Here is a 13,065-nt window from a genome sequence, read left to right as displayed (position 1 = left end):
CGATGTGAGAGTAATGATTTATTAATAGAGTGAGATTTAAGATTAGCTGTCTGATTACTCTAGCAGAGGCTCAGTTTATGTGGGCTGAGATTTTCTCAACTATTTCCGGGTGAAGCGTGGAGACGGGCCATAAATGGGGGTCTCCTTTCAAGCTTGCTCGGATTTTTTCCCTGTTCATGTGACTCGACCCTTGGCCTTTGTCTCGCTGATGTGCACATCACCATGACGGCACTCGAGGTCGTGACCGAGCACCAACCTGAGCACTGACACATACACCTGTACAGAGAAGTTCATCTGTCTTTTTCACATGCTCTTACTTTCTGTTTTCCCACTTACTTGAAAAAATGTGTATTTTCAGTGAGGAATGAAGGTTTGAGATTACTAGTGAAAATACTTCTATTTTACTTTTTGTTTTTAATTAATAAAAAAATATTCTTAAAAATCTATTTAAAAAAATCCATCAATTATAATAATCATTTTATATAAATTTCAATATTTAAAAATGTTCTATTATTTTTAAATTATTATTATTATTATTATTATTATTATTATTATTATTATTATTATTATTATTATGTGATTTATGGTTTTCTTTTTGAATGAATAAATTGGTAATTTCTTTTCTTTATGTACCAAATTAAAATGGATAAATTATTAATCCAACTGAAATGTAAATATTATATTTTAAATATATTTATTCAAATATTAAGGTATTTTTTTTATTTATTTGGCGCATATTATATATATATATATATATATATATATATTTATATATATATATATATATATATATATATATATATATATACTGTAAAACATGAAGTTTTAAGTTTTAGTTTTATTTTAATGTAAATTATTAATTTGCTTAAAAATTAAATAAAATAAATGTTAAAAAAATAATAAAATAACACTTTAATGTCTGTGAACCTGTCCCCCTTTTGTTGTGGTTCTTAACATACCTTCCCGGTGCTTCACCTAGCAGTTGTGTGAGTCTGTCCTGTTATTTCACTTTCTCCATCTATCTTTTCCCTCTGCACTACCTCAAAGTGAGGTCCCTTTATTACAGGAATCAAGCACTGCATTAGAGCAATCTGTAATTAAACATGTCCAGTGGCGGTCATTACCAAATACCAGCTCTAATTGACCCTTATCTGGGGTAATTACTGCCTAGTAGGAGAAAATGACTCCATATCATGTGGAGAGAAGCTGATGTGGCACTGGTGTGTGTGTATGTGTGTGTGAAGAGGTGGGTAATTGTGTTAAATTTATGTTGAGATGGAATGAGAGCTGTAAGAGTCAGGGAGGTGAGAACGGATTGTAATACAGAGGTGACGGCTAAGCAGGTGAATTAATGCTGAAAATACACACACTTACTGGCATGCATGTTATGGCCGGAATACACTACACGATTTACTGCCTGAAAATCAGAGCAAGTCTGCAGATTTGAGTTGACAGATTACATTGAAAATTACAGTGTATGATGGCCACAGACTCCAATTTTTTAGCATCAGACTATGATTTCATCCAAAGTCAGAGGATATCAAACACAATTAATATTTTGAGATGATTTTAGAACACACTGTCATATGTCTCCCTGCTCCTCCTAGCAAGGCATGTGTTTTTTGGCAATATTTATTATTTTCTTTTCTTTTTGCATTTTTAGTTTTTTTACTTAGTTTAATATAATTATTTATTCAAATACTACCAATAATAAAATAATAAAATCTATTTAATAAACTACTACCAATAATAAGAATATTATTCATTTAATAATATTTATTGTATTTTTAAATTTTTTTAATAATATTATAGTATTTTTATGTATATTTTTTATTTGTAATAATAATAATATTTTAATTATTTTTCTAAATAATTTTTTTTAGCCTTTTTTGCTTTTTCTTTCTATGTAGGAGGGTGGGTGAGATAAAGATAAAAAATAAAATAAAATAATAAGATTGTGCTGTGAAACAATTTTTTTGATGACCTCAGTCTGAAGTGAGCTTTATTGTCACTGTGGACGCTCTAGTAGCTCTGCAGGGTTTTGTGTGGGGCGTTGGCAGGCTGTTTCAGGTCTACAGAGACACTCTTCTCTCCCTGCAACAAGAAATGTTTTATCCATACATGAGTGCGTACTCTCTCTGTCTCAGCAATTTTGAGTCCTCTGCAACTCTCAGCACATACCTCAACCTCTGAGGATATGAGTGTGTACCAAGGATCAGGGGTGTCACTACTGGATCGATGGCTCACTATGTCTGACAAGACTGTGTCGATTCAGCACACTCTGTGAACAAAGACCAAACAGCACACACACACACAAACACACACACACACACACACAGGATCAGGGGTGCACACACACACACACACACACACACACACACACACACACACACCTCAAAATTCTTGAAATCCATCACAAGGTCATTACATTCAGTCAGGTTCCCAAGGGACATGTGTTGAGTGCACCATCTTGCTCTAACAGTGCTGTCTAAATCTGAAGACAAGCACTGAGGTTATTGTACAGGAGAGAGACGTACAAAGCAAATCTCAGCGTGCCTACATTATATACATTTCCAGTTTTCCTTATTTGCCACTTAAAAATTAGAAATCAAATTGATTTCAATTTGAAATTGATTTGAAAAATAACTAAAACTAATATAAATAAAACTAAATGCAAAATATAGATATTATAATGACTAATGATAAATATTAGATAATTAAAACTTACTACTAAAAAGATGTTTATAATTAGAAAATGTATTATTTTATTATTAGTTTATTAAAAAATTATAGAATTAAATTATACAACTGTTTAGATTACTTCATGTTTTATAGTACATAGTTAAATATCCCAAGTAAATGAATTTATTATTAAATAAAAAAATTATATTATTAAATATTATTGAATTTTTTAGTATTATTTTTTTTTTGTATTTATTTATTTAGCCTAGTTAATGTTTTATAGCATATAGTTAAATATTAAAAGTAAATTAATAATTGAATTTAAAAAAATAAATTTTTGACAAATGGATAATGTATTATTCAATTATTAACATGTAAATGTATAAATGTTTATTTATTTGTCAGTTGTTTATTTATTTTACAGTTGCACTCTTAGTCCTCTATGGTCATTGAAATGTAACTTGATCTTTCTTCATGATGCCTTGATTAGCTTATAATTTTTGGTTGTGTCTGGTGTGTTTTATATTTTTTATTTATTTATATTTTTTATTACAGTTAGTAATTTGCCAAGAGTCTGCTAAATGAACAAATGTAGTATAAACATTATTTGATATGCCAAATACTAAAACGGCAACACTCACATCAAATCTGTCAAAAACAGCTCAGATAATGGATTTCCATTGCAGCACAATGATTAAATATCAGTCTATGGAGCACATATCTTGTCTGTGCACTACTACGATTAAGAAAAAGAGCAGAGCACAGAAGGTACACAGATAACGTATACAGTTGCATCTTTGAAAGTGTGTGTGTGTGTGTTTGTGTGCGTCTGTGTGTGTTAATGATTAAACAGTTTTTGCTCTCTGTTCATCTCTGATTGATAACTTTTATCCCTGTCTCCCCATGGGCACATTAAGAACCTCTTGTCTGTGTTCCTGTCACAGCTCGTGCTTTGAAAGTGCACATCACATTTCCTCCCCGGCAATGTCAGGATGGCATTAAATTAAATGATCACCTGTCCCCAGTGAGTGCAAATTAATCCGGAGACCCGATCCGCTCCGTAGTGGTAAAAATTGCCGCACCTCAGCAGAAAACCTGGCATTTCTCAAATCAGTATCAGCTTTCAGTTTCAGCATCACTTTTGGCTTCCAGACATAATGTCAATCTGTGATCCATAAATCCTTTTCGTTGAAGATTTTTCATAATATTCATGCCATACAACTGTATGTAATACACACTAAGAGAGGAAGTGGAGATGACGAGATGTTCCTTAGCCTCTTAAAAGATTTCTTACCACTGTCTTTCCACTAATCATTTGTCCATGACTTCAAAAATCAAGGATTTATTAAAAATACAGATAGATCATGGGGAAAAGGAAAGAAAGAATTCATAATTGCAATGATTCTAAATGGTACATCAATAAAATTATTATGCCTCTAAGGGATTTTTTACACTAGATCTTATGGCACAGACTTGATTCAGTTCATGTGAAAACCAAAAAATAATTGGTTCATGTGAAAACCAAAAAATAATGTTTGAAAGATGGCTCTACTAAACATAATAATACATGAATTGTCCATTTGTGAGGACATTAGGATTGGAGTCTAGTGAATTGAAGCCCTTTGCTCATAAAAAATAGATCTTTAAAAACTGCTGAGCCAAAACCGAATCTCATCTTTGAACCATTAAAAATATCTAACATTTGATACCACGGATGGCTGACAGAGGTTCAGTCTTCTGTCTAAACTCCATGAAGAATCAGTCATAGTCTCTAATTAAATTATAGCATGTAAAAATGGATCTCTTGATAGTGCCAAAAACAAAAACTTCACTATAGTTACTAGAAAAACTTTTTACCCAATCATCACTGCATAGTGCATATGGCCAACTCTACCTCAAAAAAAAATAAAAAATACATAGAAAAAACCCTATAAACTAATTGTAGATTGATCACATTGATATTCAAAACAGTGCTCTGTTTGTTTGAGCATCCTGACCAGTCCAACATAGCAACATTGGCTCAACCAATGGCAGCACTATCAGTTTGATCGACCAATGACAAATGGGGGAAGTTTTAGGAAACCTGTTTAGAACAGTTACTGTTTTTGCTATAGTGGTTTTGGAATAAAGCAATAAAGCTAACACTAAAAGAAACAGTTTGGTAAAACTTCACCAAAAGGTATGCAATAAAATTGTGCAACCACAACTTATAATTTCGGGTCTCCATTTAGACACGAACACGTGGTCGCATAAACAGCTGCATCATTAATGACGATGAACAGCATCTCTCAGCTCTGTCTAGAGACATTGATCATGAACATTAAGCACGGAGGTCTGCGGTCTGGGAGAAAGCGGTTCACATGCTTAAATCTGTGACTAATCCATTCTAATTTGGCTTTATCTCCTGATAACTTCTAATACTGGGTGCTCTTTAGAAACAGCTGGCCCTTAACACTGTGTGCCAACATCCTTCTTCCAGAAAATGAGTCTTACAATTGAACATTGTCTTTATTAAAAGGATAGTTCACCCAAAAAATTCAAACTCTGTCATCATTTACTCTATAGGATATTGAGAAATGTCTCAGTGTTTCTTTGTCCGTTCAATAAAGGTCAATGGGGTCCAGTGTTCTTCAAAATAATCTTTTTGTATTCATCAAAATAAAAAAAGTCATACAGGTTTGGAACATGAGTACATGAGGGTGAGTAAATGCTGAATTTACATTTTTGAATAAACTATCCCTTTAAGTGAAAAAGACAAAAACAATTGCTTCTTTCCAACAATACACGAGATAGCAGTTAAGTGTCTGGATCTGAAAGATAAATTACTCAATTAAGTTGTGTTAACAGCTGGTTGGTCCTCAAGTTCCACATCAATGGTATTGATCAGACCAAATGGAAGAAAATAAAAGTGAAGTGAATTCCAACGCAACGTTGAGCACTTTCATTTTCCTCTTCAAATACGGATGGCCTGTGTTGTTTCTCATAAATGTCATCTCAACCATTCTAGTCATTAATCTCCATGAGGCCTCACTCAGTGACTTCATTTAGAGGGGTTTGCTGGCTTATGCCCCCACCGGACCAGGGTTGGCAGGGTATGAGGTAGTGTGTTTGCACCCGTTTTCATTTGACCAGACCACAGCAGCAGCAGCAGGGGTACGAGTGGGAAAACAGGAAAGGGTTTTATGATCGGATCCATAGCTGCCACTGGAATCAAAGACACACAGACAGAGGAAACATGGGCACATGGACACAAAGAGCAGACGAGCATTGCTAGCTGAGAAAGCCCAATCAAGCAAATCCAGTCTCAGAGAGAGCGCGTTCTCGCATGGTAGCACACCAGTGTGATATAAATGGCAACCTACTGGGCCATTTGTGCTCCTACATTTGATATCTAATAAACAAGAACAAATGAGACTGTCCTTCACACTCGAGGAACGAAATCTGACATCAGCGCACAAACAGCCCATTGACAACTGGGCTTGGATGCAGGACTGAAGAATGCTTGGAACTGTATGAAAAGGTTGATCTGTGTCCTAACGGGTTCTCGTTGTGTTTTCCATAACTTGAAGCTGGCAAACTATGCAAGAATTGCATAGTTCATTCCTTGAGTTTGAGTGACAAGGTTGACGACCAATGACATTTCTTGTGTCAATGTGATTGGCTGAAAGCACCATAGGAATGAGTGTGACGCTTGACTGAGAAACCATCAAATGCCAAAGTAATTCCTATTGCGGCTAAGTTTAAGCTGAACTGGTTTACAGGTCTATATTTTGAGCACACAGCTGAAGGAACAAAAGGCAACTGTGCTTCTCAATGGTTTGTGATGGCATGAAAAAGAAACTGAAATTATGTCAAGCCTAAAATGTATGCTTGGACACAGTAAAACCTTAAAGAGGGTTCTCTAAATATGACCCCCACCCATCCCACCTTTGTAATCAAGTTATGTGCACAGTTCTATTCATAATATGACAATTCTCTAGATCTGTAGATCTAGCACATCAATAGAGCTCTTAAAATCCCCATCACTTTTAAGGAAGGCAAATACAATGGGCAAATCATTCAGCAGCACTGTGTCCATAGCAACGGCAGAATCATCTAGCCTTCTAAACAAAACATTGACCCCATATTTTCATTTTTCTGTCACCAGAGGCAGTGAATGCGGGAAAAAACAGTAAGAAGGCGAATCTTACAAAAACCTGTCAAAAACATGTCTGTGTCATATTTTAGCCCAAATGGAGAAGGAGGAAGAAAATTAAGCGTATTCTCAAGGCCGTTAAGATTATTAAAGCATTATTTTTATGAGAATTAGGCACAATTTCTTAAAATGAATGAATAAAACAACTGTCAGGGGTCAGTATGATTTTTAAATGCTTTTGGAAGTATTATGAAGAATTATGCTCTGCGAGGCTGTTTATTTGATCAAATATTGTGAAATATTATCAATTTAAAATAACCATTTTTTATTTTTATATTTTTTTAAATGTTTTTCTGTGATGGCAAAGCTGAATTTTCAGCAGCCATTACTTCAGTCTTCAGTGTCACATAAACCTTCTTTTTTTTTTTTTATTTTTTTTGCTGGTAAAGAAACATTTCTTTTATCAATGTTGTAAACAGATCTGTTACTTAATATTTTTGTGGAAACCATAATGCATTTCAGGGCGTATTTGAAATGCTTTTTTGGCAATATTTTACATGTTTAAGTGTCAATTGTAATCAATTTAATGTATCTTTGCTGAATAAAAGCATTGATTTATTTCTAAATCACTGCACTGAACCCAATATAATATATAGAGAAATATATTGTGTATAAATGTTATTATATAATTTAATTTAATTATATATATATTTATATATTTATAAGTATATAAAATATTTAAATTAATAATTTTAACATAAATTCAAATCTTAATGAAATATTTTCAAATAGATATATATTTTTTTCTTTTAGATATTCAATTCTGATATAAACTTTTAATTTAATTAAAAAAAAAATCTAATAAGGATGATTTAAAGAAATGCCCAAAAACCAATGACCATGAACTATACAGGATGTGCTGGCCTAATTTTCAAGAACTTAATTAAATAATAGGCTTTATAATCTTATAAAAATGGATCATTTCTCATTGTATTTAGTTTTGAATTTTGCACTGAAATGCAACGCAGACATGTTTTTCATGAGATACACCCAGGACTGCTGGCGAGATGCGGGTGGGAGGAGTGCTGGGGTCTGAAACAAGAGAGCAGAGCAGCTCAGTGGATGTAATCTCTGTGCTGACTTATCAGAAACACATTTGCTGAAGTAAATCGCCTGCATTCGCATATATACAGGGCAACAGGCCAAAAAGCCCCTCTCAGCCTGTATGAAGCAAGCCTCTCCAGGTCCCCTTTCAACCTGGGACCCCCGTCTCATTCTCATTCGATTTTTCTTCACCTGTCCTTCTCCCCGTCTCTCTGTAGCCTCACAGAAAAATAATAAGACTTCCTTCTGCGTCCCTGAGGGTTGCGCTTGCGAGAGGGGTCAGAGTAGACCCTGCTCGTGCAAAAATCCAGCTTCTCTCTCCTTAGCGGGCTGTCAAGAATTTAAAAAATGGAGACAGGCTGAGAGAGGCTGAGGCAATTACTCATTTACAGTCTTGTATAGACGTTACTGAAAGCTGCCTTCCCTCGGCTGCAAAGCAGTAAATGTGTTTCCAATTAAAACTCTTGTGTTTACATATTCTGCATTTTCTATTGTGTAATTGCAAGATTTATTGCAGGCCCGTTGTATTTCCTCTGGGGTGGAAAATATGGTCGTGAGGCGTGAATATGTCACATGATTGGTGCCAAGCAAATTCGAGTCACAGAACTCTCTTATAATTCGATCAGCGAGGCCGTGGAAGCAGGACAGCGTGGTCCACGTTCAGCCATATGGGATTACTAGTCATAAGATATTAATGAGCGGTTTTGGACTGTGCGAGAACAAGTGGGTTAACGCTGAACGTGATCCAGTTATAGACGTCCGTTGAGGTCCGCTCCACCAGCACCCCTAACACGCTGTACATATGGCCATACATAACTTACTGAACAACAACACGCCACATGGAAGGCATGCGATCTGGCCTTTGAAACGAACACCAACTCGAAATCTATTTAATGACACAAGAGATATGAATAATTGCAAGAATGTCCTTGCGGTTTCCGTCCGCCTCCATCCCCAGATCCCTCATGATGCATGCTGTTGTCCAAAAGGAAGGCACACTCATGGCTTAGATGTTTCGGAGCGGAACTTGGCAAGCGTCGTTTGGATCCACGCACTTAAAGGCTTGTCGTCATGGTGATTTGTCTTAATGCCCATGCGACCCAGACCCCTGCATCTGTTTTCCTTTCTCTTCCTTCTCTCATAATCTGCTTAATTATTTACAATTAATCATTTAGAATTCAGAACTGGCTTATTGAAGCATTTAGCAACATATATAGCAACCTGAAGAATTTAAGGGGTCCCAACAGAATCAGGGCTGTCTCACTTTACAAGCACAAAATAAATAGTAAACAATCAATAGCTCCAAAAAAAAAAAACTTGTTAAGATTAAATTAAACATAAACAGATCATATTTGCACTGCCCTCAAAATAGAAAAATAATGGAAATAATGGCTCTCAAATGCACTCCTAATGATTTTGAACTAACAGTGCCCTCTTCAGGATGGTAGGAGCTTCACAAATGGACCACCACTCAAGATCAGCCATTTTGTAGATTTAACATGTGGCCACAACCACTAAAACTCACACTGATGTTAAGCAGGCTTTCCAAGAAGTGGATTATTCCGACCCCTGTACGACCACCACCACCACCACCGTATCCCATACAGACACTCAAAAGTTGTAATGTGAGGCATGTGTGTGTGAGACGGGTCTGAGGGTCTCGCGACGCTCGGCACGACCGTGTGTGTTATGGTATGAGTGTGTGTAATTTGTGTGGAGTTCCACAGACACACACACACACTCACAAACAAACTAACACATACACACGTCTACTGTTCCCCTGAGAGAAAGAGAAAGATATGCCAGAATAACTCCACCAAAGTTATGATTTGGCAGCATAACTCCACCTGGCGGATCAAGTATGATAATATGAAAAGGTTTGCCTCTGTCTGCAGGCCTAACTGAAACAACTGTTTACACAACTGCTAGAAAAAGACTGATTAATGGTGAAGTGTGCCATTTCTGAGCCACTAGAACAGAACCGCACAAAAATTATGATGGCTACATTTATCAACTGTACCTAGGACAGAACAGATCAACTTAAAGGGATAAAGTAACGGGCCATTTGTTGGAGGACAATTTTGTAAGAAAAGGAGAATTGTCAAGCTTATAATTTGATAAAAGCACTTTCATCACTTCTTATGTTCAAATTTGATTCAAACTTCTGTTAAAACTGCATTATTTGAGCTGTAAAATTGTTCTTGTCATGTTTACAGTTGTTTTATGATATCAAGGTTTAGGTTATCATGGCAAAGTTGTCAAATTTGATACAACTTTACACACATTTATAAAGATGCACTGTAAAGATTCATCACATTAGTGAAACTACGGCAAATTGTGCTAACAAAAAAGTTCCACTGAAGGTCTACAGAAGTGGTGTATGAACAGCTAAATCTAATTCATAATCTGTGTGGAAAATCTTTTGCCCTCACATGAAATTCTTGATTGCAAAGATTCTAATTAAAAATACTGAATTTCGTCTGCCATTTCAATTAATTTTGTCAAACAATGGCACCTTAAACCACATTTTTCCTTTTTTTAAAAGAATGGGACAACAAATCAAAATTAATTTTGGTAGTAATCAACATTAAATTCTGTTGAATAAGTTTAACTTTAATATTATTATTTTTTTTTTTAAAATGCACTCCACAGCAATACTCAATATATATTACATGAATATAATAAAAAACACATTTAGCAAAGACTGTATGCTATAAAATAAAAAAATCTCAAAACATCAGACTTTAAATAATGAACTCGGTTTCAACCTGAAGGCCTCTAGTAAATAAAACCATCCCATCTTTTCTGTATTTACATTCTTTGGAGTGAACTGAAGAAATTCCTCTTAAACAGGCAGAGAATTGTTATGTAATGCTCTATGGTGCTGAAAATAACATTTACTCTTTACAGATGCTTTCATCCAATGCGACTTACAAATAACTTTTATATGATATGATGTCATATATCTTCAGGTGCATGGCAACCTAAACCTATTCCAATATTTTAATATAAATTCAAAAGTCGTTCCGGCACCAGAAGTGTTACTCTCACAAACAGGCTCAAGTTTCCTTTGCACAGCGGACTGTTTAGCTCACAGAAAATACATTCCAGGTGTTCATGTCAATATAGTTTTTCTGCAGTCTTTTTGTGCACTGTTTGACATGAGTGATCATACAGCTTTGAGATGCTTGAATCATCTCATTAAAATGTTCCATTTACCTCAAAGACCAGCTAAGCTGAATTTCGTCATATGCTCTTTGACACATTACCGTTGCCTCTGTCCTCCTTTTTTGTTTGTATGTTAAGCAAACCGATAACTTGCCCATATACACTGCATTTTAAATTTATTTTTCAGTCAGGATACAAAACAGGAGACAAACAACTATCAAAATTGATCATACTGTGTATATTCCAATGGGAAAATGGAGAGAGAAAAAAAATGCTTTCACAGGTAACTCAAGATCAAGGATCTCTCTCTCTCTCTCTCTCTATTTTTTTTTTTTTTTTTTAATAGACATGAATGATTTGAAGTGATTTTTTCACAGATGAGAACTTAAATAGGGTTAGGAAGGGTTAATAAAAATGAGCTTTTCAAGTTAAAATGATTAATTTGGAACAAATGCTCCCTTGAATATTCAAAAAGTCCTTGGCTTTGCTTTTGTAATCAGTCTTTTGATTGAGAGAAGTGCAATTTTGTGTGTTTGTTTGTTTGTTTTGACAACCCTAATTTGCAGAGTGTGTCAAGGACATACAGTATAAATCACTGATACTGTGATACTCAAACAGATACAGAATATGACATGAATGTTGACACAAAATGTCCTAGCAGATGTTAATATAAAAGCACAAGCAACACCCATCAGTTCAAAAGAAAAAGCAGGGTCAACAAAGCAAACCATATACAAACAATACCAAAGCATTTAGTGTATTGCCAGTCTTTTGCTTTCTCATAGCCTATACATATTTCATTCAACAATTAGGTAACTTACCAAATCAGATGAGACTGAGATATGCCTTTATCCAGATGAATAAGATCTTTGCCTGAAACAATATAAACGTCTAAATGTGTCAGTGTATCCTTGTACATCTGTTGCTTTTGTGCACACTTGAATAGTATATGAGGTGTTTGTTTGTTTGTTTTTTGGAACTCTGGATTATTGTAATCATTGGTTATCTAGTTAATTTCTCACACTGTTCATTATACTTTACCCTAGCTTAGTAATTAATTCTCCAGATTTCAGGATTTAATACTGTAGGCTACGATTGTAAACACGGGTTTAGCGTTCTTATTTTGCGTATTTATGAGGTTAGTAGCACTTCGCTCTGGTTCTCTTCTGACATATAGTAAAATGATGATGTTTATTATAACGACAATTAACGCATTTGGTGTTTAACATGGGGTTAAACAGCGCGAGAAACTTCATCCGATTATACAGGGCATTAATATTTAATGAGGTCAGCGCTGAGGCTGTTTATGATTGGCTGGAAGTCGTTGATCATTTTCCAGGTTTTAATTATACGGGTTGTAAAAAGACATTAAAACAAAGTGTGATATGTATGTATGCTTGTTGATTGTTTTTTTTTCTCTTTCTTTTTTTTTATATTAGGCTGCAGTTATTGAACATTTTAAAACATTGAATGAGCATCATGGGGTGTGTGTGTGTGATTATGTTTTGTAAATAAATTATATCATGTTTAGTTAGCTGTCTATTATGTTTTGATTTTTCTTCATAATATATCTTGTTTGGTTTTTGGCTGACTGTTTTTGAGGGCTTGTTCTGAAAGTTATAACAACTCATGTAAATAATTGGAGAAGAGATTAATATATTATGGTAAGGCAGCACATCAAACTTGAGCGTCTTTCTCTCTCATTTCATTCCAATGCTGGAAAGGCCAAAGAGCTAAATAAACAAACTATTTGCTGATGGATCTGTGTAAATTTGCATCAAGTATAGAATATGTTTAAGTCTATGACACAAAAATTGTGTTTTGTAAAGGGCAAAGGTCACAATGTACAATGTATAAAATGTATAAAGCAGCATCAATGCTTTTCAATCACAATGACAAACATAATTTCATTTAATTCATTTAGAACACTGAAGAACTGTCAGGTGTAAAACAGTCACTCGTCTGACTTAAGTTTG

The 13,065-nt window shown here is 34.7% G+C and overlaps 1 long non-coding RNA gene across 1 annotated transcript; it reads right to left on the bottom strand.

The window, feature by feature from the left end:
• Positions 1–1,968: 1,968 nt before the first annotated feature.
• On the bottom strand, positions 1,969–11,969 carry LOC122141599. Its single transcript, XR_006157971.1, has 3 exons — positions 11,911–11,969; positions 2,182–2,281; positions 1,969–2,094 (listed from the first exon to the last, which is right to left on the bottom strand). It is a non-coding gene; the product is annotated as an uncharacterized LOC122141599 (long non-coding RNA).
• Positions 11,970–13,065: the final 1,096 nt, after the last annotated feature.

Source organism: Cyprinus carpio, chromosome A4, assembly GCF_018340385.1.
Source record: "Cyprinus carpio isolate SPL01 chromosome A4, ASM1834038v1, whole genome shotgun sequence".
NCBI lineage: Eukaryota > Metazoa > Chordata > Actinopteri > Cypriniformes > Cyprinidae > Cyprinus > Cyprinus carpio.
Note: the sequence above shows the minus strand (reverse complement) of the source record. Positions and strands in the feature narration are given on the sequence as shown.